We start from the raw sequence: 27,904 nt of genomic DNA on the forward strand, positions 1-27,904 counted from the left end.
GGTTGGGCCAGAACTGGGTCCTGGGAGGGGGCAGAGGTGGAAAACAAGAGGCTGAAGGGTCCCAGCCCTGACGATACCCAGTCAGGCTCTGGAACAAGGCATTCGTGTTCCTCCTTCTCTCCTAAGAATGTCTACGTGAAAATATACTTAGACAATAGAGCCCAGGCCACACACAACGCGACTCTCAACCAAAGGAACATGCTGCTGCCTTCCCGGCCCCGCGTGAAGGGACCCTGACCTCCCAATAATCCTGCAAACAAATGACCTTGATTTTAACTCCATTACAGGAAATGGGCTCATTCATTATGGATGGTACGTGCACTTTGCCGAGTCCTCCAGAGGAATCCGTTATGTGGTGTGTAGTGACACTTTCCTAAGCAAAGGGCAGGGCTGAGACGTGTGCCCCAGGAAAGGGTCAGGTCCAAAGGGCAAAGGGCTAAAGTGTAAAGTGATGCCTCTCGCCCCCCACTCCTACCCAGCAGGCAGCTCTGCGCCCTTCAATTGTTCCTCCACTTGCTGATCCTGTGATAAGCTCAAGGCCACAGCATCATCTCCCTGGGCAGCTCCATGCCCATTTTGTCCACAGCCCCTCTTGGTTTACAGAGGGGAGGACAGGGAGTCTCAGGGAGGTAACTTAGATCAGTTCTTCCAGGGCAGCGGTTCTCAACCCTCAGGGCACATCAGAGTCCCCTGGAGGGCTGGGAAAATCTCAGATTGCTGGGCCCCACCCCAGAGCTTCTGTTCGGCAGGTCTGGGTGGGCCTGAGAATCTCCTTTCTAACAGGCTTCCATGTGATGTTGGTGCCGATGCTGGCCTGAGGTCCACACTTTGAAAACCACTGCTCTAGCTCCTTACCTGGCACCTTCCTCACAGGTAATGCTGGAAGCACTATGTGTGCTTCTTCCTCTTAGTTGCCTTCTTCCAGTCACCACTCTCTCCTGTTTTATTTTCTTGTCTGTCTGCCTTCCCAGACTGTCAGTCCCTAGAGAGCAGGATCTGTGTCTTAACTACCTGTGGATTCCCAGGAAAAATACTTAGCAGGACTCAAACTGCTTGGAGAGCAGTGGATCTCTCTCTGGGAAGAAGTGGCATTGGGGTGGGATGGGTCCCAAGAGGCACTGTTACTTTTTCACTGTATATACTGCTATACTGTCTGGATTTTTAAAAAGGAGAACAATTCATGTATTATTGTGTGATTAAAAAATTATGTCAAGAGAATGAGAAGGCAAGCCACAGACTGGGAGAAAATAATTATAAAAGACACATCTGATAAAAGACTGCTTCCACAATGTACAAAGAACTCTTAAAACTCAAAAATAAGCAAACAACCCGACTAAAAAATGGACCAAAGACCTTAATAGATGTCTCACCATAGAAGATATACAGATGGCAAATAAAAATGAAAATATGCTCCGCCTTATATGTCATCAAGGAAACGCAAATTAAAACAACAAGATACTACTGCACACCTATTAGGATGGTCAAAATCCAGAACACTGACAATACTGAATGCTGGTGAGGATGTGGAGCAACAGGAACTCTCCTTCACTGCTGGCGGGAATGCAAAATGGTACGGCCTCTTTGGAAGACAGCTTGGTCATTTCTTACAAAACTAAACGTACTCCAACCATAAGATCCAGCAATTGTGCTCCTTGGTATTTACCCACAAGAACTGAAAACTTATGTCCGCATAAAAGTCTGCACATGAATGTTTCTAGCAGCTTTATTCATAATTGACGTCCTTCAGTAGCAACCAAGATGTCCTTCAGAAGGTGAATGGATAAGTAAACTAGTACATCTAGACAATGAAATATTATTCAGTGCTAAAAAGAAATGAGCTCTCAAGCCATGAAAAGACATGGAGGAACCTTAACTGCATATCACTAAGTGAAAGACGCCAATCTGAAAAGGCTCCCTACTGTATGATTCCAACTTTATGACATTCTGGAAAAGGCAAAACTATGGACATAATAAAAAGATCAGTGGTTGCCAAGGAGTTAGAGGGGAGGGAGGGAAGGATAGGTGGAGCACAGAGGATCTTTAGGGCAGTGAAAATGCTCTGTGTGATTCCATAACGATGGATACATGTCATCATACATTTGTCCAAACCCACAGAATGTACAACACCAAGAGAGAACCCTAAGATAAACCATGGACTTTAGGTGATAATGACGTGTCAGTGTAAGTTCATTGGTTGCAACAAATGTATGACTCAGGTGGGTGATCTTGATAATGGGGAGGCTGTGCACCTGTGGGAGTGGGTATGTGGGAAACCTCCGTACCTTCCCTTCAATTCTGCTGTGAACCTAAAACTGTGCTTACAAAATTAAGTTTTTAGGGCTTCCCTGGTGGCGCAGTGGTTGAGGGTCCGTCTGCTGATGCAGGGGACGTGGGTTCGTGCCCCGGTCTGGGAAGATCCCACATGCCACGGAGCGGCTGGGCCCGTGAGCCATGGCCGCTGAGCCTGCGCGTCCGGAGCCTGTGCTCCGCAACGGGAGAGGCCAAAACAGTGAGAGGCCCGCGTACCGCAAAAAAAAAAAAAAAAAAAAAAAAAATTAAGTTTTTTAAAAAAAGAATGGATAAAGGACCATCTCTTTGACTGAAGCATCCTCTCTAAAGATACTAACGCTGCTATCCCACACCCCCACTGAGTCCTAAAATGTATTCAGCTAATAGCATCACTAAGCACCAGGTGCTGCTGAAAGAGTTTTAAACACACAGACTTATTTAGTCCTCAGAACAACCATGTAAGGTGGGTATCATTTATTATCCCTCTTTCCCATGTAGGGAAACTAAGGTACAGGGATGTTAGTTACCTTATTCAAGGTCACTTGTCTAATTAGCAGTGGGGTTGACATTCACCTGCTGGTAGACTAGTTCTGGGATTGTGTCTTGACCTCTAGGAGGGCTGTATCACTTAAGTTATGAACACCTTGAGGATGGTCAAAAGATGGAGTCGTATTTATTTACACCTAACCCACTTTCTTCTAAAGAATATTTGAGGGAACTACTACCTGATTTTGTTATCCAGAGCTTACACTGCCTAGAAATGCTTGCTACCTATATGTGTATATATATATATATATATATATATATATATATATATATATATATACACATACACATATTGCTACCTATATGTATATATATATACATATACAAAACTATATTTGTGCTAGAAACACAATACAGAAACACGAGCTTAAGTACACGTGCTTACTCCCCACCAAAAAAAGTCATCAAAGTACATGTGATCAGTGGCTTCTGAGATTTCTGGTTCGTACTGGCTTCTTACTGGTTACTGTCAGGCATACAGCATCAGGTGCCAAAAGGAGAGGAAACATTTATGGGGGGTGGGGACAAACCTTAAATACAGAACATTTTCTTCATTAGCGTGATTTTTTTCTGTGCATTGGGAAAAGAGCTGCATGATTTGATTGATTGGCCCCGCTCTCAGAACCCCTGAGTTCCTTGTCAGTGGAGCTTGAAGCTTCTGGACCGGAGGGCAGTTCAGAAGCTCTTCATCTGAGCAGCTCAGGCCCCATCCAGCCTTACTGAGTCAGCATCTTCAGGGGCTGCGGAAGGGAGGAGTCTGGCTTTTCCCTCTCTCTCTTTTTTTAAATGCCCTGCAGGTGATCCCAATGTGCAGCCAGGGCTGAGAGCCACCTGGAAGGTCCCCTGCAATTTTAAAGTTCTGATTCTCACTCTAAAATCCCTCCGTTTTTAAAAATATTTTGTGTTCTTATCCCTGTCCCACAGCCCCAGAGTCCTGGCCTTTCTGGGGGACGGTGCTGGGTTCGTTTAGAATTTAATCACCTCCTTGGAAGCGGAGCCCAGCTCCCCAGGGGGCTGCTTGTTCACCTCCGGTGAGGCCAGTGGGTTTATTGATCGTTTCTGATTTTACTTATTTCCCCACCTCGGAGATGTTCTGCATACAGAGGACTCAGCTGTCTGCTGCCTGCACAGCCAGGGCCACTGTGAGCTAGGCCAGGATGGATGGCAGAGTTTGCCCAGCCCGTTGGCTGAGAAGCCGGTCACCTTTCTGGGGGTGATCTATGTGATGCAGCAAGGCCCTGCCTGCACCTGAACGTCTTCCCCATGAGATTTCCCAGCACAGGGCTTCGGGATGGATGGGACAACACAGACCTTGCCTGCAGGAAGCGCCTGGAAAATTCTGTTCTAACTTGGAGGGTTCAGCTCTGCCTATTCATCCCTTTGCTTCGGCACCAGCCCAGGATGGCATCAGTCGGAGCTTGTTCTAATGCATGTTTACTCCCCTGCCCTACCTTCTATTGCCTGGGACCAGTTTGGAGGACACAGCCTTTGGGAGGGCAAAGGTCTATGTTGGAGACCACAAAGAGGGGATAGGCCCATCATTTGTACTGGATTTCTATTTTTCGTGCTATCTCACTTAACACCCACTCCCTTCCCTCCCCTGCCCCCAACCTAGCCAGGTTCCTGCCAAGGAGATGGAGTATAAGTCAGGATCTAAACAGGAAAACAGAAATAAATTCAAGTACACAATGGAGGGAATATAACGCAGGGCCCTGGTCATGCAGATATTGGAGGAGTCAAGAGCCCAGTAGGGCACCACAGTAACTTAGAAATTAGCAACCTTGAGAAGCCACTGCCAGTTCTCAGGTTGGGGGGAGAGGGGGGGAGAGAGAGAGAGAGAGAGGGAGGGAGAGAGAGAAGGGAGAGGAGGTGTTGGCAGAGCCTGGGAGCTGGAGCCACCGGGACGGCTGGGACCAGATGGCCTCTAGAGCCAGAGCTGGGCCATAGCTGCCCCAGGCAGGGAGAGAGGGACCCAGACCCGGCTGCTTCCTTCCTGATACTGTGCTCCCTGCTGGGGAGATGAAACCCAGCTGACTCAGAGTCTGCGGAAGGCAGATAAAGGGCAGGGAGAGGACTGAGGACAACAGCGCAAGACCAACACCACCCTGTACCGGCTGTGAGTCCACTTAGCCAAGACCCCACGGCTAGTTCGGGTTTGGGCCAAGACCTACGCTGACCACCACAAGGCTGGGACCCCATCATGGGCCTTCCCTGGGTGGGACATATCAGGCCTCTGGCTCTGGCCCTCTTCTTTAGGACCAACCAAGATCTGCTCTGAAGGCAGGTGGCTGACAAGAAAGGGTCGACTGTGCTGATGCTGACTCACCGAGCTTCTCTTTCTGGGCTCCGGCCACATGAGTCCCTGCGGGGGAGACAACGCTGCGTGCTCACCGGTCTGTGTCCTCTGTCGGAGCACACGGCAAGGCTGTGTCTCCCAGGCTCCCCTGCACCTGAGCTGGGGCCACGTGACCAGAACCAGCCAATGGCGTGTGGGTAGGAGCCTTGTGGGTCTCTTCCCATCCAAGGCACTTAAAAGCAGGTGTGAGGTTCCCAGTTCTTCTCTTTCTGCCACAGTCACCTGGAAGCTGGCACGTATCGAACACGACACCACAAGATAGAAGCAGCCATGATCCCTGTAGAGAGGATGGCTGCCCCAGGGAGTCACACAATCTACAATGGAATGTGTGTGTGAGAAAATCTTTATTGCATTAAGATACTGAGATTTCGAGGGTTTTTGTTTGTTTGTTTGTTTTCTGATTTTTTTAAAGCCACAGCGTACTTGACATTACTGCAGTACAGTTGCTATATGCTATAACAAGTCCTCCCATTATATCAGGCCCCCTCTCACATGCTTCCGCAGGCTTTCCACAAGGGCAGCCCTGGTTCCATTTCAGTGGTCCTCCTTGAGACTCTGGTCTCCACGGAGGCCAGGGACTGCCTTAGGCATGACGTTATCCCCAAGCTAGCAGAGTGGCTGGTGCAAAGGGGAAAAGTAGCTGTAGACTAAATGGATAAGTGAATAAAAAATGAATAAAAGCAAGGCCAGAGCTAGAACTTGGCTTACACTGGAGCACTAGAAGGAAAACACTCAGTCGAAGGGAGCCAGAATATAACTCAGGAGAAGCTGGATGGATTAGAAAAACAATCCATTCAGGACAGGTGAAATACAAGGCAAGGCTTTCAGAAGTTAAGCACAAGCCCCGCCAATCCAGGAGGAGGCAAGAAGAAAACCCAAGGGGGCCCAGGGTCGTAGGGGACCACAAGCCTGATAATATCTTCAGTGAAGGGCCAGCCTCCACCACTGGGACAGGGCCCAGGAAGGAGGAAGCAGCACATGCAAGACAGGGTGCGATCATCCCACTGCACTTGGCCTTCTCCCGGCATCTTATTTTAGCTGTCACATTTAAGAAGGATTTGGAGATTCTGGAGGGGAGCCAGAGCCAATAGGAGAAATGATGAAAAGTTGGGGAAAAAATAGAACTTGTAGGAAAAGCCTAGAGGGTGGGTGGGAGTTAAATGGGGCTGGGGGAGGAAGGCGGAGGTTAATGGGCACCTCTCTAGCTCGGGGGGCAGAACTAGCGGACCGGGGTTCAAAAAGCAAGAAAGACTCAAGTTAGACTTCAGTCAGCGAACCTCAGTTAAAAGGGAGTGATACGTTGGAGGAGGTGGTTGGGCTTCTGGTGAAGTCATCACCTCCCTTGGTGGTCCCTCTTCTCAACACACCTCAGTGGGCCCCTCCCTGGTCCCATAAAGGGCCAGGCACAGAGGACGACCAGGAAATGTGAGGTCCTAGAGGAAAGACGAGAGGGGTCTGATAATGCCACTGGTTGGTGTCACATGACAAGAAAGAAGAGGAGACTGACCAGCGTCTGCCTACTCTGGTTTATGTATCTGAGGCAGGCGGCTGGACCAGATGACTTCTGTGGGCTTGGAAATTCCTCACATGGCCCGGAGAAAGAGCATTGTTTCAGCAGTTTGGTATTTGACACTTTCCGCCTCAGTTTTATCCTGCATGGCTATAGCCCTAGGAAATGTCTTATATCTGTTGGAGCAGTTCACATGTTCTAACCATAGCTCTGGGACAGGCTTTAGAGAAAGGGTCACGGAGAAGTGAGGAAGCCCCACGTAACCCTGGATGTCAGGACTGGAAGGGTGCTGGGAGGAGCAAGGAGCTTTCGAACATGATTTTCCTGCAAGAGAAAACGGATCCAGTTCCCTACGGATCCCTAGCTGAAGGGCCTCTCTGTTCTTCTCAGGCCTACGGCAGCATCTGAGCAGGAGACACTCAGTCCCTCTCCCAGCAAAGCACCGGTGGTATCTTTGCTCCATCTTCCTGCCCTCAGCACTGCCCTGAGGCACCTCCACGTGGCTGCCTCTTTCTCTCCACAGGGGGACAGTCTCTGGGCTTCCTCTTGCTTTGCTAATGCTTTTAAGCCAAACCACAGGCCCTATTTGGATCTATGGAGGCAGAAAGGGCTAATCCAACAACCCCCTCCCCCCACTCGCTTACCTGCCCCTAGGGACCATTATTGGTCTTACCGAGCGCCCCAGTCCCACCCGACCCCTACCCTTTCCCCCCGCCCTAATGCTGCAGCCGCCCCTGCACATGGCCACAAGAGGGCACCATGCCATCACCACCCTAGCAATCTGGCCCTCTCCTATTCCCCCTTCCTCATAGGACAGAAGGATTCACATTGGCACAACTAGGAAATATCAGGATGTTCTCAGGGGCTTAAATCAAAAGGTGTAAAAGGCTGAAAGATAGATAAAAATACGTGCCCGGCCCTGTGCCAGATGCCAGGGATTCAAAAGTGAATGAGACCCACACCTGCCCACTTCTCAGTCCTAAAAAGGAAACAAACAAGGAAACTAATTACTATGCAGGGGGTAGCCTAGGGAGATACAGAAATGTAGCCTTTTGAGGGAACACCTAAGAGGGCCCCCTGCCCCCCAGCTGCAGCAGGGGGCTCAGGGAAGATTCCTGGAGGAGCCAAGTCTTGAAGGGTGTGCAAGAAGTAGCCTGGTGAAGGAGGCAAGGGCAGCCCAGGGAGCGGGAACGGCATGAGCAGAGGCTCAGAGGCATGAAAGTTTTCATACTGGACTGTAGGGTAATTAGAGCTATGCCATAGTCTGTGCAACAGGATCTGTTCCTTTCCTTGCTAGGCAGAGGAAACACCAATTGTGTTGAGCTTAGTGGGGTTCCCAGACCCTCCATAGTCCTACCCTCCCCCTCCTCCCCCTCCTCTTCCTCCTGGAGTGGGGAGTGTTGTCACTCTGTCCTCACTGGTGCTCAGGCTGCTGACCTCCTGGTTGAGGTATTATTATCATTTTCAGTTTGCTACATCAGTAGATGTAGGAACCTGCCCAAGTTTGACAGCTGGTGAGTGACAAGGCAAAACTCTCATCCAGCCCTTCTAGAAGACCCTAGATCCTATGGTCTGTGCTGGTCAGAAGAAGGGACGTGCCAAATGTTCTCTCTCCACAGTGGACAAAAGGCTGGCCATTTGTAAGCAGATTTTTTTTTTTAATGGGTGTTTTCTGACTATAAAAGTAATGCATGCTCATTTTTTAAAAAAATCAAACAATACAGAAATTCACAATATTGACAGTAAAAGGCCCCCCTAATCCCTCCTCTCCCTCCCCAAGATAACTACTGCTTGGGGTACATTTTCTTCTAGACGTTTGCATGAGTTTGCAAATATATATTATTGTCCATTTTTAATGGAATTAAAATTAACGATTAAAATAATTGTTTCTGCAATTTGCTTTCTTCACTTAACTGTCAGTCTTGGACAACTTTTCATACCCGTACACACTGCCCTATAAAGCAGGGGCTCTTGTCGTCCCCACTTATCGCTGAGGAAGACGGGCTCAGGGAAGGTTAGTTGCCCCAGGCACACAGCCCACAAGAGACAGGGTTGTCAGCACCCCAGGATCCAGGCGTCCAGCCGGGACTTGCCCACAGCTACACCTGCCCACTCACCACTTTTCTCCCAGCAGCCTCAGCACCATCGTCAGCTGCTGGGAATTTTTAGGAATGGATTTCTGTGTCATTTGCAATAGATCAGGAATATCCCAGCAAGACAGATTGCCTGAGCTTTTTGGGTGGTTTTCTGTGAGCTGATAAAGTCCTGTCAGTTGAAAATCAAGACTCATCCCTCATGTATATCGATGATTCCTTCTTTCAACAAGACAGCTTTCAGGCGGAAGATGTGGGTGGAGTGCAGCAGTGCAGACCTGCTGACCCAACAGCCTCCTGAAATAGCCCTACATCCGGACCTGAGGAGGCGTGAGTCGTGGGGATTCAACCAGAGCATCCCTTAGCCTCTCGCTACTCAACGTGTGGTCCCAGCTTCCCCGGGCACTAGTTAGAAATGCAGAATCTCAGGCCTCACGGCAGACCTGCTGAATCAGAACCTGCAATTTAACAAGATCCCCAAGGGACTCCTGTGCAGAGCAAAGTATGAGTAGCATGGCTTTGGCAGTGTTCTGGAGCCTGTAAAGCCAGCCCGTGGCTTCTTTTTTCTAGATGTTTCGTTGATGTGCTCAGTATTAGAAACTTAGTAAGAGCTAGCAATTGCAGGGAAGCGTCCACGTGCCAGGCAACACTGCAAGGGTTTTACTTGTATTAACACATTTAATCCTCACGAGGACACTGCGCAATGAGGTACCGTGACTATGCTGACCTTACAAAGAAGAAACTGAAGTGCAGAGAAGTTTCCTAACTTGCCTGAGGTCACATGCTAACATGTAGGTGAGCTGGGACTCCAAGCCAGGCCCCCAGGATCTCAACCACTACACCCCACTGCCGGCAGGAAGGTGAGCCCGTCTGACTCCACGAAGCTGTTCTGACAGGCACCTCCTAAGCGGCATTGCCCAGCACTTGCCAACACATCTTGTTCTATCCCTCACTGCCTTCTGCCCCTCAAACACTGATCACCTAAGGGAAACCAGGACGCTCAGCACTGGGGTCATCACGGCCTTCGCAGCGATGCTGGGACCAAGAAGTAATGACAGCACAAAGCCCTTTGTCCTCCCAGGAACCGAGTGAGAGGAGACGGGTGTCATCTTCTCCATCAGACAAGTGGGCCAAGGAAGTCAGAGACGCCAAGTGACTTAGCCAAGGTCACACGGAGCTAAGAGGCAGCTGGGCCTCCTGGCTCCTGAGCACGTTCCTTTCATCTCCCCAGGCTGCCTGCTTTTCTAGAAGACTCCATCCCAGTCTCCCCACCCTGAAGGCAGCCCACATCTCTTCTCCGTGCTTCCACAGCTCTGTGGGGAAACCTGGTCCCTAATGGAGCCACAACCTCTCTCCCAGGCTGCCTCCTGCCTGAAGCAACTATAAATCACGGCTTTTTCCCTTCATTCAGACCTGATGTTTAATTCATCGCTATTCTGGCTGCTTTCATGTAGAACATTTATTCGGCGGAATAGCTTTGTTTTGCCTCCCAAGCTTTGTTCTGTTTAGAATACCATTTCCATTGCAGGGGGTGGGGCTTGCTATTAGCCAGCTCCCAAGATGCCCCTCCTCCCATTCCTCAAGAATGGCCCAGCTCTGCCTTCCGTGGCGACCCACCCTGGGGCTGAGTCAGCCTCTGTGCCTGATGAGGAGTCTAGACTTTTCTGTCTTCCGTCCAGGCACCTGACATTTTCAATTTGTCCCCTCTCTCCCAGGCCATGTGCCTGATGTAATGAGCTGCTTCGCTCCCTGTGTCCTGTCTCCCAAACCCCACAGCTGGGGAACTTAACCCCTGAGGTTTGGGCCAGCCTCAGGCCCAGGGCACAGAAGTTGGAGGGTCCTGGCGGGCAGCACGGCTATCATGTCACACGCTTGGAGCCCCTGCCTCATGCCATTGACCACATCTTCCGCTTCCCCCAGTTTAGACAATTCTAGAAACTTGGGTTCCTGTCCTTAGATGCTTATGCCAGGACCCCACCTCCCAGATGATCATTTCTATTGTCCTGGATATCAGCATATTTAAAGTCAAGAGAAAATGGCAAAGACTGCTAAGTGTCTACAAAATATCCATTTTCCCCCTCTTTTGTAGCAACAAATCCCTTAGCTGAGTACAGGGCTGAAAACTCAGCTTACATATAAAACTATACTCCCATCCTCCCAAGTAGTCACGTATGTCCATATGACTAGATTCTGGCTAATGAAATCTACGTAGAAGTGTTGTGTGGGTCTTCTGTGAAGCCTTCCTAAAAAAGAGAAGGCACAATTTTCTTAATTTCTTTTCTCTTACTTACTAGTTGGAATACAGATGCAAAGGCTGGAGCTCTAGCAGACATTTTGGACCATGAGATGGCACTCACATGCAGAGTGTAGGAGAGATGCCAACTGGAAGGAGCCCGGGTCCCTGACACTGAAGATCCACCCTGTTTTTGTGGCTGGCTCATCTTTGAATTTCTTTTACCATATCAGTAAGCTTCTGTCTTGCTTTAGCTACTATTATTTTGTATCTTTCAGATATAGGTATTTGAATTGATTCCTAATGGATGAAGATACAGCCATTTACCTGTTTCTTGATCTGGGTGATGGGAACTGCTTGCCTGCCAGGCCCACTGCCTGAACCAGTTTCTGCTACAACACTGATGGATGTGATGTCTGATAGGAATGAAAAACAAGAGAGACACAGTGGAAGGGAAAAGGGGTCTGGGACACAGTGAAGCGTGTGTGGATATAATTCAGTCTGATCACTTTACAGATGAGAAGACTGAGTTTCAAAGAGAATGAATCTCTAGTCCACAGTCACAGACTCTGCCACCACGTAGAGACAGCTTGGAAAACATCAGAGCAAAGCTGACATGATTTCCAATCTTGCCATGGGCTGGTCCTGACTCGAAGAATCAGAGCTTGCCTTGGCAAAGAGCTCTGTTCCTTTCTTCTCCTCTTGTGAGGCGCATTTATGGATAAAGCACCAAACTTCTCCTTATTATCACACAAAGCAGATGCAGGGGAAAGAATCAATCCTCTTTGGGGCGAAGCTGCCTGGTAGGAGGGGAGCTGCTTCCACCTTGCCTGAGGCTGGAGGAGGGCACTTTGTATTGTTCCACACCAAGCTTCCTAGCCTGTCCATAGAGGGTGAAGGTGAAGCACAGGCTGGGAGACCAGGCTGCCCTGGTTCGAATCCTGGCTGTACCACTCACCGACTGCGCAACCTTGGGAAAATTGCTTAACCTCTCTGTGCCTCAGTTTCCTCACCTATAAAAGAGATGACAGTCTATACCTGCCTCATTTACTGCAAAGATTGTGTTACTCAGTAAGAAGCCAGAATAAGTGTTAGTTATTACTAATGTCCATGAATTCCAGATTGAGTTCCTCTTGCAAGAGAGACACCGACATGGTCAACATTCTGCCATTCTGCTCACTTTTCACATTACCATATGATCATTGATGGCTCTTTTTTTCTTTGTTTGTTTGCGGTACGCGGGCCTCTCACTGTTGCGGCCTCTCCCGTTGCGGAGCACAGGCTCCAGACGCGCAGGCTCAGCGGCCATGGCTCACGGGCCCAGCTGCTCCGCGGCATGTGGGATCTTCCCAGACCGGGGCACGAACCCGTGTCCCCTGCATCAGCAGGCGGACTCTCAACCACGGCGCCACCAGGGAAGCCCCATTGATGGTCCTTTGATGGCAGGCGGCAACTGTCTTATTGATCTTTGTTCCTCTGTACTTAGGATGGTATCTGCAAGTGGAAGATACTCCACTAAGAATGTGTTGAATAGACCTTAGTGGAGCTAAGCTATTTCCTCATTTTTCAGACGAGCATCTCTCCCATTCTCTCACCTTCTCCCTCTGTCTCCCTCTGTCTCTCTCTTTGGCTCTCTTTCTGTCTCTGTCTGTCTGTCTGTCTGTCGTTCATTCCGCCATCTTTCTCTCTCTTTCCATCTCATACCCTCTCTCTTGCTCTTTCTTTCTTTATCAGCCTTTCCTGCTCCAGCCTTCCAACTGGCACTGGCACCCTTTTCCTGGGCTTCCCGCCCCAAAGTGCACCCTCTTCCTGCTCCAAACTCCCACAGGGGCTCAGTCTTATTGTGAAGAGCCTGCCCACCCTCAGCCGTGTGGACACCCAGGCGTCGGGGCTGGATGGGACCCCGCTGCCCCCTCTCTGTTCCAACCTCCTCACTTTTCAGATGAGGACACCAAGGTCCAGAGAACAGAGGACACGGTCTCACGGTCGCACGGCCAGTTTGTCCCAGAGCTGGGAATTGAACCCGGGCTTCCCGACTCCCTGCCCAATGTTCTTTTCCCTATGGCATCCCCAGAGGCAGACTGGTGGACACGTAGTGGGAGACCATGGGGTGTTTGTTGAATGAATAAATAAATGAATGAATGAATGAATTGTATCAGGAGGGAAGAGTTGCTCCAGCATCACCACTTCTGGTTTCTCTGGAGACCCGCGTGACCTCTGGCTCCTGCCTCACCAACATAAGTACAGATGGCGGTGGGGAGGAAGGCTGACCCCTTGTGTCCAGGGGTTCCCAGACGAGGTCTTGTCTCCACCGCTCACGTGGGCAAGGTCACCTCTCCTCCACCCACATTCTCTCCTCTCCTGGCTCCCATGTGCATAAAGGCTGTTTTCATTGTTCTCCCTGGAGTGATCTTTAGAGGTCCCAGTCCCTTCTCTGAGATTAAGCCTCGTGCCAGGAGTCGTGGACCTGCCCTTTTCTCTGGGGCTCGCTGTCTGCTCAGAGCCACCGGTTCTGGCCTCAGCACTGCCGACAGGAACAAAGTGACTCCTGTTGGAACCCTGTAGCTTGTAGCTGGCTCTGCCTGTTTTTTTTTTTTTACTGCAAAGGTGGCACCCCCTTTCCTCTCCAGGAGAAGGGGGGAATGGTTGACTTGACACTCCTTCCCCCAAAGCCCAGCCTGGGGCCCTCCCTGCAGGCCCGGCCCACTCCCTCACGTCCTCCTTGCGTGCACCTCCCCTGCGTTTCCCGAATGCTACCTGGTGCTGCAGTTCCTCCTTTAACTGTTCTTGTCTTAATTCCATCCCCTGCAATTGGAGCCTGAATAATGAGTTATTTTACAGGAAGATGGATCTGGGTATTAGGGCATCATTTAGTTTGCCATTACAACAGTCAATTTTGGTTACATGCTCAGCTGTGGAGAGGAAATGGGCCAGGATGCTGGAGCTTTCTAAAGCCTCGTGCTTGTGGGTGGGAGGAGGGGGCACTGGGCTGAGGGGCTAGAGGGCATGGAAGTCTGTCTAGCTTTAGCCCATATTCTTTATTCTTAGAATATGATGCTGGGGAAGAAATTGTAGGACTGAAAAGGGATGGAACCCTTTTTGGAAGGGTAGAAAAGATCAGGGTTTTGAGGCCAGACATGCCAGGAGTGGGAAGGTATTTGTTAAACAACTGAGTGAAGGACCCCAAATTAAAGAACGTTTCAGACTCGTCAATATTTCAAGACAACAGAGTGGCTGAATATCCCTACCCACCATGGCACCTACTAGACCAAGTGCAGGACTTACGGTGCCTTCCCTTTGGATCCCCAAGCCTGATGGGGGAGACACAGCATCTTCCCTCAGGGAGCTCCCAGTCTGATGGAGGAGGGTGATTCTTTTTCATGTCACCTACATAGGGGGGTGGGGGGGGAACCTTCCCCACCTCCCACCCATCTCTCAGTGTCCCCTCTTCCTCTGTTTCCCTCATGTGACTTCTCACAACCAAGCAGCGCCCTTTTCATTTATTTTATTTTGACTCACTTGCCTGTCTCCTCCTCAGCTAGAACAAAGGCTCCATGAGGGCAGAACCAGAATAGGAACCCCCAGCACAGACAGAGAACACTGCCCTTTGGAGAAGTCATCACACGTCTCTGAAGTTCATTGTCCTCGACGGTTTCATGAGCATTTCGTGCTGTAGCGTTTGTGACAATGCCGTTTCCTGCACAGGGTTGTATGAGTGCTGTTATAAGTAACATCATTAATCAGTGTGGCGGCAATTTCAAAACCTGTCTATGACCAACGAGCCCATGGGCATTGAGGGGAACCAAGGGAAGCCTATCCCGTCAGGAGGCTCAGATCAGCCATCACTGAACAAAGCAATCCTTTTTGACTCTGGTCACAGAGGGGCCATCCCCTGGCCCTCAGAGGACCTCAAATATCTCAGGGACCTGTGTGCTTCCAGTTTGGCCCACTGGGGAGAGAACCAGAAGACAAGGGAATGATTTGCCTGAAGCATTTGGGTACCAGTAACAACAGAAGTTGAACAGGCTTTAGCTACATTACCAAAGCTATTAAAGTTAAAAACCACTAAACAACCACAGCTTGCTTCCCATCATCCACCCCACAGCCATCCAAAACAAAACCAACAAGAATGTGTTAGAAGAAAGCAGACACTGAGATTTATTAATACCTTGTGTTTGTCCAGCGCTTTAAAAGCAAGCCCCCGGGCATTGAGAACACCATCCACCAGGCACTGTCGAGCAGCACTGCAGGTCCTTCCCCTCACACCTCCACCCCAGAAACTTCAAGGTCTGAAGTTCATTTTTCAGACTCATTATCAGAGAACATTTCTGAGCACAGCTGTAACACAGGGGGATGGTGGGTGAGGGATACTTTGACATGGGTGGTCCATGGGTCACAGTTGAAGATCCTGGGGGCAGTCAGAGCAGCCAGAGAGAGGGGAGCACAGTGGGAACTGGGATTTGGGAATCCTCTACGTGGGAGCAGAGGCACTGACTGTGAATCCTGGGGCCAGCAGTAAGCCAACAGCATTGGTCCGCAAATAACCGTCATCCTGCAATTGTTGGCAGGCTCTACAAACAGAGGGAGGTTCTGCAAACAGTACAAGTGTGTTAAATAGCTTCAGACTCTCTAAACAGAAGCTTGCTCTATACACAGAGAATGGTGCAGTCATCAGGGACCTAGTGAGCAGACAGTCACAGGATTTATACCCCAGGTTTAAAGCCACAAACCCAAAGACCATCTGCTGGTGCAAGTAGGAGAGAGAGTAGGGGTCAGTTTCAGTGTTTCAATGAGGTTGTCATAAACAAGGTGGTCTGAAGACCTGAGCCATTCCTATTGCTCTGTGGGGCACTCACTGCCCGCACCCTGGAAGGATGTGGTGGGGGGCAATTTTCCAATTCTTCTCCACGGCTTCACTTTGGTCCACAGTATAACATGGCTCCTCATGGGGAATCTCTGGGCACCTGGCTGTGGCAGGCTTGGACCATGCATTATTAAGAGGAATGCTGGGTTCCTTGCAGAAGGCAGAGGCTGGTAGCAATCGCATCACATGGCATTGTTGAGTCCTTCTGGTTTACAGCCCATTTGCACATCCATTATTTATGACGGTGGAGTGGCGGTGAACAAGCTGAGACTCAATTAAGATAACGTTCTCCTGCGCAGAAGCAGCAGTTAATGCTGAGAAGTTATTCCGACTCAGCCTCTACACTGCACAGAGCCAGAGATACAAGAGACCAAGAGAGGCTCAGAGACAGAGAGGCAGAAGCAGAGAACAGAGAGATGGAAAGAGAAAGAGGAAGGCAGACACGCCCTGAGTCAAGAGTGGGAGCCTCTCCCCGCAGCCCGTCTTGGCCCTTATCCCCCGGCCTCTACACCGGAATCCCTGCTCCCTGTCCTGGAGGAGAGGGACCGGGTCTCCTGGAGTTGAATCTCCCAGGGTCCACTGTTCCCCTCTCTTCCTTCCCTTGAACTGTCCATCCTACATTGTCAGGTTCCCCAGTACCTGGGAGAGTTTGATACGATCCCTGAGGACTGTGATACATCTCCTGTAAGGAGAAGGGGATGCCAATTCGACCTGCTGTGCCGTCTGCCCTAGAATTCACGGAACCGGACCACAGGAGAGGCAGGTGAGGCCGGCAGGGCTCCCGGGAAAGGATGGCAGGTGAGGGAAGAGGAGGAGAGGTTGGGGGTCAAGGTGGAGAGAACGTAGGTGGTGGACAAGTGGCTAAGAGAGGTGGGGGAGCGGGAAGGGAGAAAGGGAAGAAAGGGGAGGGAGAAGGGGGGGCTGGTGTGGGATACGTGCAGGGGAGGCTAGAGAGACGGAGGTAAGAGGGGACAGGGAGACAGTGGAGGCGGGGGTGGGAGAGGCAGGGAGGGGCCTCATCAGGCATGTTTCAGAGCAGGGAGAGCCCATGATGGGTAATTATGGTGCTTCACTGAGAGGCCACCAAGGGAACTCTGTCCACTGGGGCCCTGAGTTGAGCACGTGGAGGGGAATGGCAGCCACGTTCCCTGAAAGTCCTGGGTCCTACATCCCTGCTCAGCTCCCTGATGAGGGCAGAGGCCTGGCTGAGTACCTGGGGGAGCAGCTCTGTGGGCAGCAGGCACAGCTGCATCCACCAGAGAGTCTGGACCTTGGAGCTGGGAAGGAGTCTTCTGGTGGGACCGAGTCCTGTTTGAGGGAGGCAGCTGGTGGCCCAGTGCCCCGGCTCCTGCTGTAGGTACTACGGCATCTCTGTCCCGATCACTCCCCCTTCCGTTCATTTCCAGATGGGCAGCCCTGCAGGTTGCCCTGCAGAGTTCCGCTGAGTCCTGGTCACAGTCACCCACCTCCTCCTGCTTGGACTGTGCTGCCTTCCTGTCAACACACAGTTTCACTGTCATCACCACCATTACTTTTTAGCTTGTAAGCTTGAGGGCAGGAGCTGTATGTCACCCCGCGCTGTGCATGCATGTGTGTACACACACACCCTCACACACTGTTGACACAGACCTCAGACCTACTCCAGGGAGTGCTGTATCAGTCCGGGTGTTTGCAAATCTACTCTGGTTAGTTTAAGCAGAAAAAGAAGATATCAAATCTTTGGGGGAGCCAGACTCAGACTCTGGGGGAAGCCACACGGTCAGGAATGATGCCCAACCCACCCCTCTGCTCTGATCTCACCAAGACCCCACAGCTGCACGATTGGGCACATGTATTATGGTGCTGAATCAAGGTGCTGGGTCCTGGACCTCCACCATTGCTTCCCCCAAAGCCAGATGGCTCTGCCGTGGCTCTGACCAGGAAACAGCCATTGCGTGTCACCTGTGCCTGCATGCTTGTCTCAAGCCTTAGCCTCCTACAGGGGGGGCGTCCCTTTGGCAGAGTCCAGGTCCATGCCTGTGTCCTGGATGTCACAGAGGCTGGGAAGAAAGTCTGATTTCTCACCCCAAGAGGTAGGACTCCCAGAGTGGGAAATTCCCAAACAGGGCAAGGGTGTTTAAGAGCTGTGGGTGACCAGAAACATGCCGAAGTCCTCAAGGGGTGCTGAGGAGTGGCTGAGTGCAGGAGTGCAGAGCAGCAGTGAGCAGAGCGACCACTCACTGAATTAATCCCCGACATGTATTCCAGTGCTCAGCGCATGGAGGGCCAAAGGAGTATAGCAGACACGCTTCCTGCACTCAGGAAGGTACTGCCCTGGGGAACAGATGTGAATGTGTCCCATCATCCGTCACCGTGGAAGGTATGTGAAGGTATCCCTCAGCAGGGGAGCTGAGGCACCTGTGATCAGACAGTCAGTAGCATGAAGTGGCTGAATCCAGGCACAGCAGAGCCCTGCTGGGAAGCAGGGAAGATGGACCCTTGGCGTCTTTCCACCTGTAGCTCCCCTGCCTGGGAGCTGTCCAGCCGAGCTGGAGAAGGGCTAATGGATGGGAATGGCAGAGGTGTCCCTTCCCCAGGTGTGTTTGCTGGCAAAAAAGGGACCCAAGTGAGGGAAAAGAATAGGGCCTGAAGGCATGGAGCAGGGCAGTCTGGCTGTGCACACATCACATTGCCAGCCTGCTCTCAGGATACGTCTGCCCATCAGCTGCCTGTGTTCCCTCCCCGCCTAGCTTGGTGCAGGGCCAGAAAAGACAAGAACACTCCCCGCTGGCCTCCCCAGAGGTGGAAGATACTTGTGCTGGGATTTCAAGCACCTAATAGGGACCGGGGTTTGGAGGGCATGGGGCCCCTTGCCTTGCACCAGGTGGTCATTCTTTCTACCCAGGCGTCACCCAGGTGGTGGGAGCTGTTTTCTGCCCACTCCCCCATGTCTGTACCCCAGACCCTTCACAACGCATCAGCAGGCAACTTCCCGTCATGAATTGCTCCCCATTTCCTTTTATTTTGGGGGCTTTCAGCTAAAGGGATCTGTGAGCAGCAGGCAGGTTCATGGGCCTAATAGGGCCTGAGGCATCTCTAACTAGACAGGGAGTGTGTGTCTGGATTTGTCGCCCGACAGGTACAGATGTTGGAGGCTCTCATCCATGAGACAGAATCACTCCTGGGGACTGAGAAGCTCACACGGCTCAGTCAGAGGCAGGCTGCGCATCTCAAATGGGGGATGGAGCCTGCTAGCAGAACCCCTCCAACAGACCAAGGTCAGTAGGCCCAGCACTTCATAAACGGAATTATGGAAGCGCTGCCTCAGAGCTGAGAATTTCTAAGGATGCCTCCTCTTCTAAGAATTTCTAAGCATGCATTTCTCATCACCTCCTTCCTATCACCAAGGAGTCCTTCCCAGGTAAAGGTAAAGGGATGAACAAAATCTTTGAGGCGTGACACCCGGGGTGAAAACCCAGCTCCACTATCTGCTTGCTGAGTGACTTGGGCCAGTCACTTACCTGCCCCAGGTCTCTGTTAACTGTCTTGCCTGTGGGCCTGTTGTGAGCAGCCAGTGGATTCTCTGTGTGGTTGTCCAATCTTCTGCACTTCTGCAGCACTTTATTCCTACTTCTGTTAGGTGATGTCATGGTAAGAAACCCTGGCCTGTACTCGTTAGCTGTGTGGCACTGGGTCAATTACTTAACCTCTCTGAGACCAGTTAGTTGTCTGAAATGGAGGTGGTGACAGTACCTACTTGGTCGGGCTGTTGAGAGGGTTAACACCTGTGAAGCCCTAGGACAGACTGGTGCCCCATGAGCCCTTAGGAAACGCTGCTGGTCGTTTTGCTGGTGGCAGTGGTGTAGGAGTCTTCCAGTACCCATTCCAAGAGTTAGATGATTCCAACTTGTTCATCTTGCCTCTCCTGTCAGCCTGGGAACGGGCCAGGGGCCTGGACTGTATGCAGCCTGGATCCTGGTGAGTAGGGGGACGTTCCATGAATCCACATTTGATGAATCAGTGAAAGGGCCGCTGCCATATGAAGATAACGTGTCACCCCAGTGCCGTGCAGAGCAAGCAAGACCCCCATGGCTTCCTGAGTCCACTGTGACTCCTCCTCTCTGATTCTCAGTTTTCCCATCTGTGATGTGGGGATAATTGGCTTAAATAATGTCTCTGAGGCATCCAGCACCATCCCTGGCTCATGGTGGGGGCTTAAAAAATGGTGGCTGGAAGCCGTCCCCTGAGACCCACCCTGGAAAAATGGTGAAGCTGCCCAAGAACCTCCCACCTTTCCCCGCCCTGGCCCACCTCTCCCTTCTGCTGCCTGCTCAAGTCCAGGTCAGTGCCCCAGGCTCCAAAATGGGCCCAGCCCACCCCCAACCCCCAAGAGCCCTAGTCAACTGGTTATTGGAGGATGGCTGTGAAAAAATTGGTTCCCACGAGGTGTAACTCGTGGGAATTAGGTTCTCCCTTTCCCAGGGCCACCTGCATTTACAAGAAGTTTGGAAATGGCATCATTCATGAGGTAGCAAGCAGGTAAAGTAAAGGTTTAGAGTAGTAAGTTAGATAACAGGGAGTGATGGGAACCAGAAAGAATTAGCACAGCATTCAAATTCAAAATCGTGAAACACTATGTTGGCCAAAGCAAGCACCTGGTTATGGGTCCCCAGTTTGCCACCTGTGAGATAAAGGTGGCTGCAGTGGTGATCCCGGCTGAGGATGGAGCACGAATAGGGTAGCAGCAAGTACCCCCTCTGCCTTCAGACCAACCCAGGGCGGCTCTAAGTCTCCTCAACCAGTGAAGAAAGTCTCTCCTCCCTTCTCCTCTCAAAGGAAGTCCGAGAGAGGCCAGTGTCCCTCATGCTGCTGGGAAGGCCCTCCTCCGTGGCCACCTCCCTGCAGCACAAGCTGGGGTCAATCTTGTCCTTTCCATGTTTAGAAAACGTTGGGACCTAAATGTCAGCAGATGATATCGGAGCAGCATGACAGTTACCAGCTTAAACTGAAAGGAGGAAGGAAAGGCCCACCCAGCACCCATCAAGCCAGGCCAGAGTGGGCAGCAGAGCCCTGTGCTTCCACGTTAATCCTTCACCTGCCCTGCACTGCGGAGGAGGTATCGGGGGACGGGGAAGTGGTGTGCTCAGACGTGGGGCTGGGAGGCACTTGACTCCCTGGGGGTAGCTTCAGCCTCCTCTTCCCCTTGGGTGCAGCACCTCCTCCTACCCGGATGGCCTGCTTCTGGGCTTCCCGGAGGTGGTGAGATGGTGGAGGTGAGCCCTGCAGGGCCAGCGCAGCCTGGGCAAGTTCCCAGGAAATGTTCCTGACATGCATTCGGCCTTCTTGAGGGGGGCTGCTCACTGGGCATTACATCCTCCCCCGGATGTCCTGGAACTATCTACACAACCTGACCCAGCTCGGCCCTCAGGCTCCAGGTAAGCTGTGGTCTGGATTTGCTTTCTCGTTCCTTTCAACCCTCTGGAGGAGGGAAGGGCCCTTGGTCTCTGAACAAGGGCAGTGCTAGGTTGTCTGTGAAAGGATCTGCTGGGATTTCTACCATCTTTCCTCCAGCGTCCACATCAGTTGGGTCACTGAGTCCAGCTGGTGGTCCCCCCGGACCATGCCAAGAGCCTCTGCTGCTGTTTCTCCATACACTTGCAGCTTCTTCTCCACGACGTCACATGCTCGTGACGTCAGCCCATCCATCCCCACCCCACACCCAGCTCCTTGAGCCCAGGTCCCCTTAAGCCCAACCTAGGTCCCTGGGCCCTCTTGGGGCCCCCTTGACATGGACCCAAATCCAAAGGCAGACTGTCCCTAGAGAGCACTGGGCTGGGAGTCAGAGTTCAGAAAGCCTGGGCTTCAGCTGTGCACACATCATGTGCCTTCTCCGAGCCTCAGTCTCAGAATAAATTTATCCTTTACGTCCTGACTGGCTGTGAGACTCTGAGATTTCTAAATATTGTTTTTATAAACAGAGTAGACTTGGCCATACACACACACACACACACACACACACACACGCACACACGTGCAAGATCCCCAGGGAGCTAGGCACAACTTTTCTGGGTTAACACAGAGGCACTGGCCAACTCCACCCAGAAAGGGGTGGGGGACAAGAGGTGCTGGGGAAGGAGGTGCGGCTGAAAAGAAGGTGGGCAGAAAGCCAGGAACAGCCTCCAGTTGACAACCCATCCCCCCCACCTGGCAACCCATCCCCCCACCTGATAACCTATCCTTCCTGACAACCCATCCTCCCACCTGACAACACATCCCCCACCTGGCAACCCAGCCCCCCACCTGATAACCTATCCCCCCTGACAACCTCTCCCCCCCACCTGACAAAACATCCCCCACCTGGCAACCCATCCCCCCACCTGATAACCTATGCCCCCTGACAACCCCTCCCCCCACCTGACAACACATCCCCCACCTGGCAACCCATCCCCCCACCTGATAACCTATCCCTCACCCGACAACACATCCCCCTCTGACAACCCATCCCCCCACCAATCCGTTCCCCTACCTGACAACACATCCCCTTAACCAAGGCCTGCGGTTTGAGGGCCTCTGGGCCAAGACTGGGTTAAGAAAACCTGCTGAGGGCAGGCTGGAGGGAGGGCAGAGGAAGCTGGCAGTGGGGGGAGATTTAGAGCAGGTAAGAGCAGGAGTAAAGAACTTTGCCCACATAGTAGGAAAGTCTGAGCTGGGCCAGACCTGGGGGCTCAGGGCCCTGCTCCTCTGCCATTGCCACCTTGGCACCGGCCTCAACTAGACCTCCCAGAGCAGCGGATGCCACAGCCATGCCGATGACCTTGAGGCTGCACATCCAGCTTAATCCACATCAGCGTCAGAATGAAGGTCTCACTGTCACTCGGGGATATTTATAACCTGCCTGCCAGGCCCCAGTACCTGGAGGCTGCCTGGAAACTAGGCCACAGGAGCCACAGAGGAGGCAGGCTCTGCCCCTGCCCCAGCTTCGGAAGGCTCCCAGGGAGTGGGGCCCGAGTTAGGGGACAGAGGAGAGAAAGCCTCTCTGCCCAGCTGGAAAACTCACCCCACCTACTGGGTGAGTGGAGTTTCCAGAAAGGGCTTCCCGTGTCCATAATAAGCTTGTCTCTAGGCTGAGTCTCCCACCCACTCCTAACAAGCAGCCCATTAACAAACAACCCAGCTGTGTGCATCCTCCTAGTGATCAAATCACCCAAGGGCTCCCAGTTCTTGGGGGCAAAGCCTTCACCCACACCACCTCCCCACCCGCTCCATGTGGAGGGCTCACGAGGTCACTAAGGACTCAGATGGCCTGGGGTCCAGTGCGGGCTCCACTGATCTCTGTGTAACCTTGAGTAATCTCATGTGAAACTTTCTGGGTCTCAGTTTTCTCATCTGTAAAATGGGCTTAACAGTGAGGCTTCCATGAATAAAATGCTCAGGATGGTGCCTGGCACATAGTAAGCACTCAGTGTGTGCTAGCTTGTATAGAAAGGCTTACTGATTAGGAGAAGAGGCTCCAGACCAAGGCTACTTGGGTTTAAATCCTGATGCTGCCGCTCACTGGCTGAATGTCCTTGTACCCATTACTTAACCTCTCTGGGCCTCAGTTTCTTCCTCCCTAAAATGGGAATAGTAGTACCTACTTCATGGGGTCATTGTGAGGATTAAATGAGTTAATATGGAAAGCTCTGAGAATGGTGCCTGGAACATAGTAGGTGTTCAGTTAGTATTAGCTCCATGATGACAATGATTCTGGCAAGATTTTCTTCCAGCCAGGCTCCCTCTCTTCCTCCTGCCCCTGTACTTAGTTGGCACAGCTGCCCTCCCTATTCACCCTGTCCTTCCTCTTCTTTCCCAGTTCAAGTTTTGCACTTCTTTCAAACCCCACCTCCTCCATGCAGCCTTCCCTGACCACTTTGGTGGACTCTGCACTGCCTCCCTTCTCTGATCCCCTAGGTCTGACCCCGCCCACCCCACATTATTTCTCTGAGTAAATCTACTCTGCGGGCCCTGAGGCAGGGGCTCTGCCTGGCCCACCTCTCCTCCCCACCTTGGTGCACAGAGCCCAGCCTCGTGCTGGGTGAGCAGCAGTGAAACCAAAGCTTTCCTAAGTCAGACTGGTCCTTGATGAGTCTGGACCTGTCTGCTCCATGTAGGCATCTATTCTTGAGCTGGGGGACAGTGCATCCTAGGCCCCAACACACACACACACACACACACACACACACACACACACACACACACGCCCTGTTAAGAATCGAGTTGTTTCCCCAGAAATAATCCCCCATTCCCACTAATGACAACAAACATGCATTTTCCCCAAGCCCAGGCATTTTCTGGATTTTTCAGTCCTCCCCAACCCTGGGAGATGGGGCACACCCAAGGGCCTAGGTGGGGCTCTTGGCAGGGTGACATCTGACATCATGAGGGGGCACCAAGGTAGGACACCCCAAGAACCAGGGCCCAGCACGGGGGAGGGAGGTGATATGGGGGTCTGAGGCACTGCAGTCCCTTCCTGAGGAGGAAAGGGAACCAGAATGTCATTGTTTTCTCTCCCTTGAAGGCGTGACAGACAGCAGTCAGCCTTTCTGACCCTGACGCTGTTCACACTTGCTGTCTCCAGGCCACACTCAGCCCCAGGCACATCAGAGGGCTCTGTTGACCAGCTTCCCCTCCCTCCCTCACCCCACAGGCCTGGCTGGGCTCCCAGGAGCTTCCTGTCTCCCTGGGACCTGTCACAATGGAGGGCTGTCCCCCCAGCCCCCTCCCCTGCCTCCCCCAGTGATCACTTCTCCTGGGGTGCACCCTGGACAGAGGCAACCTCGCTCATCCCACAGGGGCCACCTCTGGTGGGGGCCCCTCCTTTTCCTATGAGCTGGGGCATAGGGAAGCAGGGGGTTCAGCAGGGGCCGGGAGGGAGTGCTGACCTTGAACTCATTATTCTCTGGGGGACAGAGGGCCGCTGTCACCAGCCTGAGTGCTCAGCCCTTTCTAGCCTCCATGTCAACCTGCCCCAGAACAGGTGAGGATGGGAAGAGGCCCTCCTGCAGTCCCCTCGGTGGAACCCCGAGCCTGTCTGCTTGGCCCTCACGCCTCTCCCTTGCTCTAGCCTAAGACGGCCTGAAAACGGTCTCACACTAGTATCTGTGATCTATGAATGAGAGCTGGAAATTAACCCTCTCCACTTTGTAAGTTATCCCAAAGGATAATACCTTCCCAAAGGAAGGTTCGTCTAACGGAGGGAGCCCGGGCCAGGGGAGAGGGGGACGAGAGAAGCCTTATGAATCCAGCCAAGCGTTGGTCTGTGTACTCCAGCCCCATGCAAAGTTAAATCCAGGCTCTTCTTCCCCAAACAGCAGGGGGTTATGTGCAGTAATACTATTGGGTATTTACAGAGCACATCACAGCTAAAAGATGCCTTCCAACATGGCCCATCTACTTGTTACCCTTCTGCACTACAAGACAGCAATCCTCTTCCACATGGGAGGGAACTGGACCTCAGAGCGGCTGGTCCAAGCCTCAGCATGGAAGGATGTATCAGATGCCCCTGGTGCCCCACCCAGATCTCCTTCACCTGTCAGGCACCTGCCCCAAGCTGCTGCAGTGATGGCTGCTAATGGCTTACAATGTGCCCTTGGCCAGCAGATTGTCCTTGGCCAACAGGAGCCACTTCCCCGGGAGACAGCCAGGAGGTTAAAGCCTCCATCATATGCCCCTGCCCTGGGAACAGCCCTTGGCTAATGACACTGGGTAGGGACTAAAGGCAGCCCCGTTGTCTTAAGGTGGGACAACTCCACATGCCATTCAGCTCCAGAGCTCCTCGTGGGTCAAGCCGTGGCTTAGCCTCACCTGAAGTGACTTCTTGGCCTAGATTCTTCTCCTGCTCGCCTCACTCCCTCACAGCTTCTCCTGAGAGCACTCCCTCAACAAATCACAAAGACTCGGGGATCCCAAAGAAGACCCCTCTTCTGGGGAACCAGAAGGGCTAGAACACAGGGCTTCTGATCTGAAATCTTCACGCTCTTAAGATAGTTCCTGGGTTGTCTGTTGTGGTGAGAACCTAGCTTTCTGCCAGGATCTGTCTCCCTCTCCTCCCAGAGGAGAAGCAGGTTCTTACCACTTTCCCCGGGAACCTGAGCCCCGGCCCCGCCCACAACCCACAGCCTTTCCCCCTCCCTGCCCCCAGGCTGTGGCAGCCAACACCAGCCATCTACCATCCTCCTGGGCCTCCAGGATCGCCACCCAGTGGCCTGACTTGTTAAGCAGCGCAGATGGCAATTAATTGCATGATATGAAAATATCCAACCCTAATTATTTCAGGGATGAGGCCAGGGACCATAAATAAATGATGAAGAGGCTTTCCAGAGTCTCCTCGGCTGGCCCCTGTTCTAGCTTGCGGAAGGCTGGGGAGCAAGGGGGACCCTTCTCCGCAGAGTTCAGCGGTGTGGGGTGGTGAGACAAGGGGCCATGCGGCGGGAGGCAGCGTGAATTTACCAGGGGAAGTCAGGCCACTCTTCCAGGCACGGAAATACACAACAGTTAGGGCCACCGTGCTGGTCTTGCGGACAAACAGGAAGCAAACAGCAGTGGCTCCCTGGATGACCTCTGATGAATAATTGATTGTAGAATGCAATCTGGTGAACGAATTCCAGGAGGATCCCCAGTCACCCCCTTCTCCCACATCTGCCTCTCCTTCCCTGTCCCATGCCAGGCCAAGGCAGGTTTTTCATTTTTCCCAAATGATTAAGTTCCCTTTGTGCCTCGCCCTGAGGTGGCCGCCCTATGGGCATGCCCCTGGGGAGTCGAAGTCAGCCGCCAGGAAGGATAGGCTGCAAGCTCAGATAGAGATCTGAGCCACTCAAGGGCTGCCCTTTGCTGGAACAGTGTGTCTTTTTCCAGCAACATATCACAACAAAGCCGTGGAGAGAACGAAACTATTTGCATTCATGGATCCTTTTATGTGCCAGAGTGAATGCCAACGCACATACACACAAAGGCACACACACACACACACACCCAGGGACACACACACACAGACACATTTGAACAGATGGGGCTCCCATACTTTGAAAGCCTGAATATGAACATTGGTATTTATGGAGGGAGAGCTATTTACTTCACAAGAGGTTGTGCAACAGGGCTGCTTTAAACAGAAAGCAACCAAACCACATTGAATAGAATTTGATTTACAAAAATTTGACTTACCTGCACATTTGCAGAAGCCCATGCGTTGTAGGGGTGCGAATGTGTGTTTGTAAATAAGCAGAACTTGTCAGGGCCTCTGGTCATCTAGTTGGGGAAGGGGCAGGCACTTCTGATGACCGGCTACGCACCTAGCCGGATCCACACACCAGTTCCTGCTCCACCTCCAGCTGGCAAAGAGGAAAACAAACCCTGACCCACGGCTCATCTTCAAAGAGGTTCCCCCACTGACCCCGCCCCAGTGGTTGAGCCTCCCATGCTTGTTTTGAGGGGGGCAGCTAGAAAAGAGCTTATTGACCGTCTCTACCAACCCCCTCATTTTTTTTTTTTTTTTTGCGGTACGCGAGCCTCGCACTGTTGTGGCCTCTCCCGTTGCGGAGCACAGGCTCCGGACGCGCAGGCCCAGCGGCCATGGCTCACGGGCCCAGCCGCTCCGCGGCATGTGGGATCCTCCCGGACCGGGGCACGAACCCGCGTCCCCTGCATCGGCAGGCGGACCCTCAACCACCGCGCCACCAGGGAAGCCCTAACCCCCTCATTTGACAGATGAAAAAAATGAGGCAGTGGCCTGTCGCAAGCCCAGCGCCCACCTGACCTTGGGCCTTTAATGCCGTTATCCCAGCCATCTCCACAGTACCTGGTGAGGCCAAAAGCAATAAAGAAGGCTCCTGGGAAGTAGCCTTGCTGTCGGGTCTCCTCCAGGCTTGGGCCTGCCCCCTCACTTCTCTGCCGTCCTCCCCTCCCTGCTCCAGGTGACAAATGTGTCCTTTGAGTGTGAGCCAGCCTATGACACTCCCTTGATGAGATTAAAACTCACTCCCTGGGTAAAAACCTTACC

General features: G+C 52.2%; 1 long non-coding RNA gene across 1 annotated transcript in view; it reads right to left on the reverse strand.

Annotated features, from left to right (window-relative positions):
* LOC308624101 overlaps window positions 1-27,138 on the reverse strand; it is a 296,768-nt gene extending 269,630 nt beyond the window's left edge. Inside the window, exon 1 of the long non-coding RNA XR_014016924.1 lies at window positions 27,070-27,138. This is a non-coding gene — a long non-coding RNA (uncharacterized lncRNA). The remainder of the gene's footprint in view (window positions 1-27,069) is intronic.
* Window positions 27,139-27,904: the final 766 nt, after the last annotated feature.

This window comes from Mesoplodon bidens (genome assembly GCF_964165515.1).
Source record: "Mesoplodon bidens genome assembly, chromosome: 10".
Classification (NCBI taxonomy): Eukaryota; Metazoa; Chordata; class Mammalia; order Artiodactyla; family Ziphiidae; genus Mesoplodon; species Mesoplodon bidens.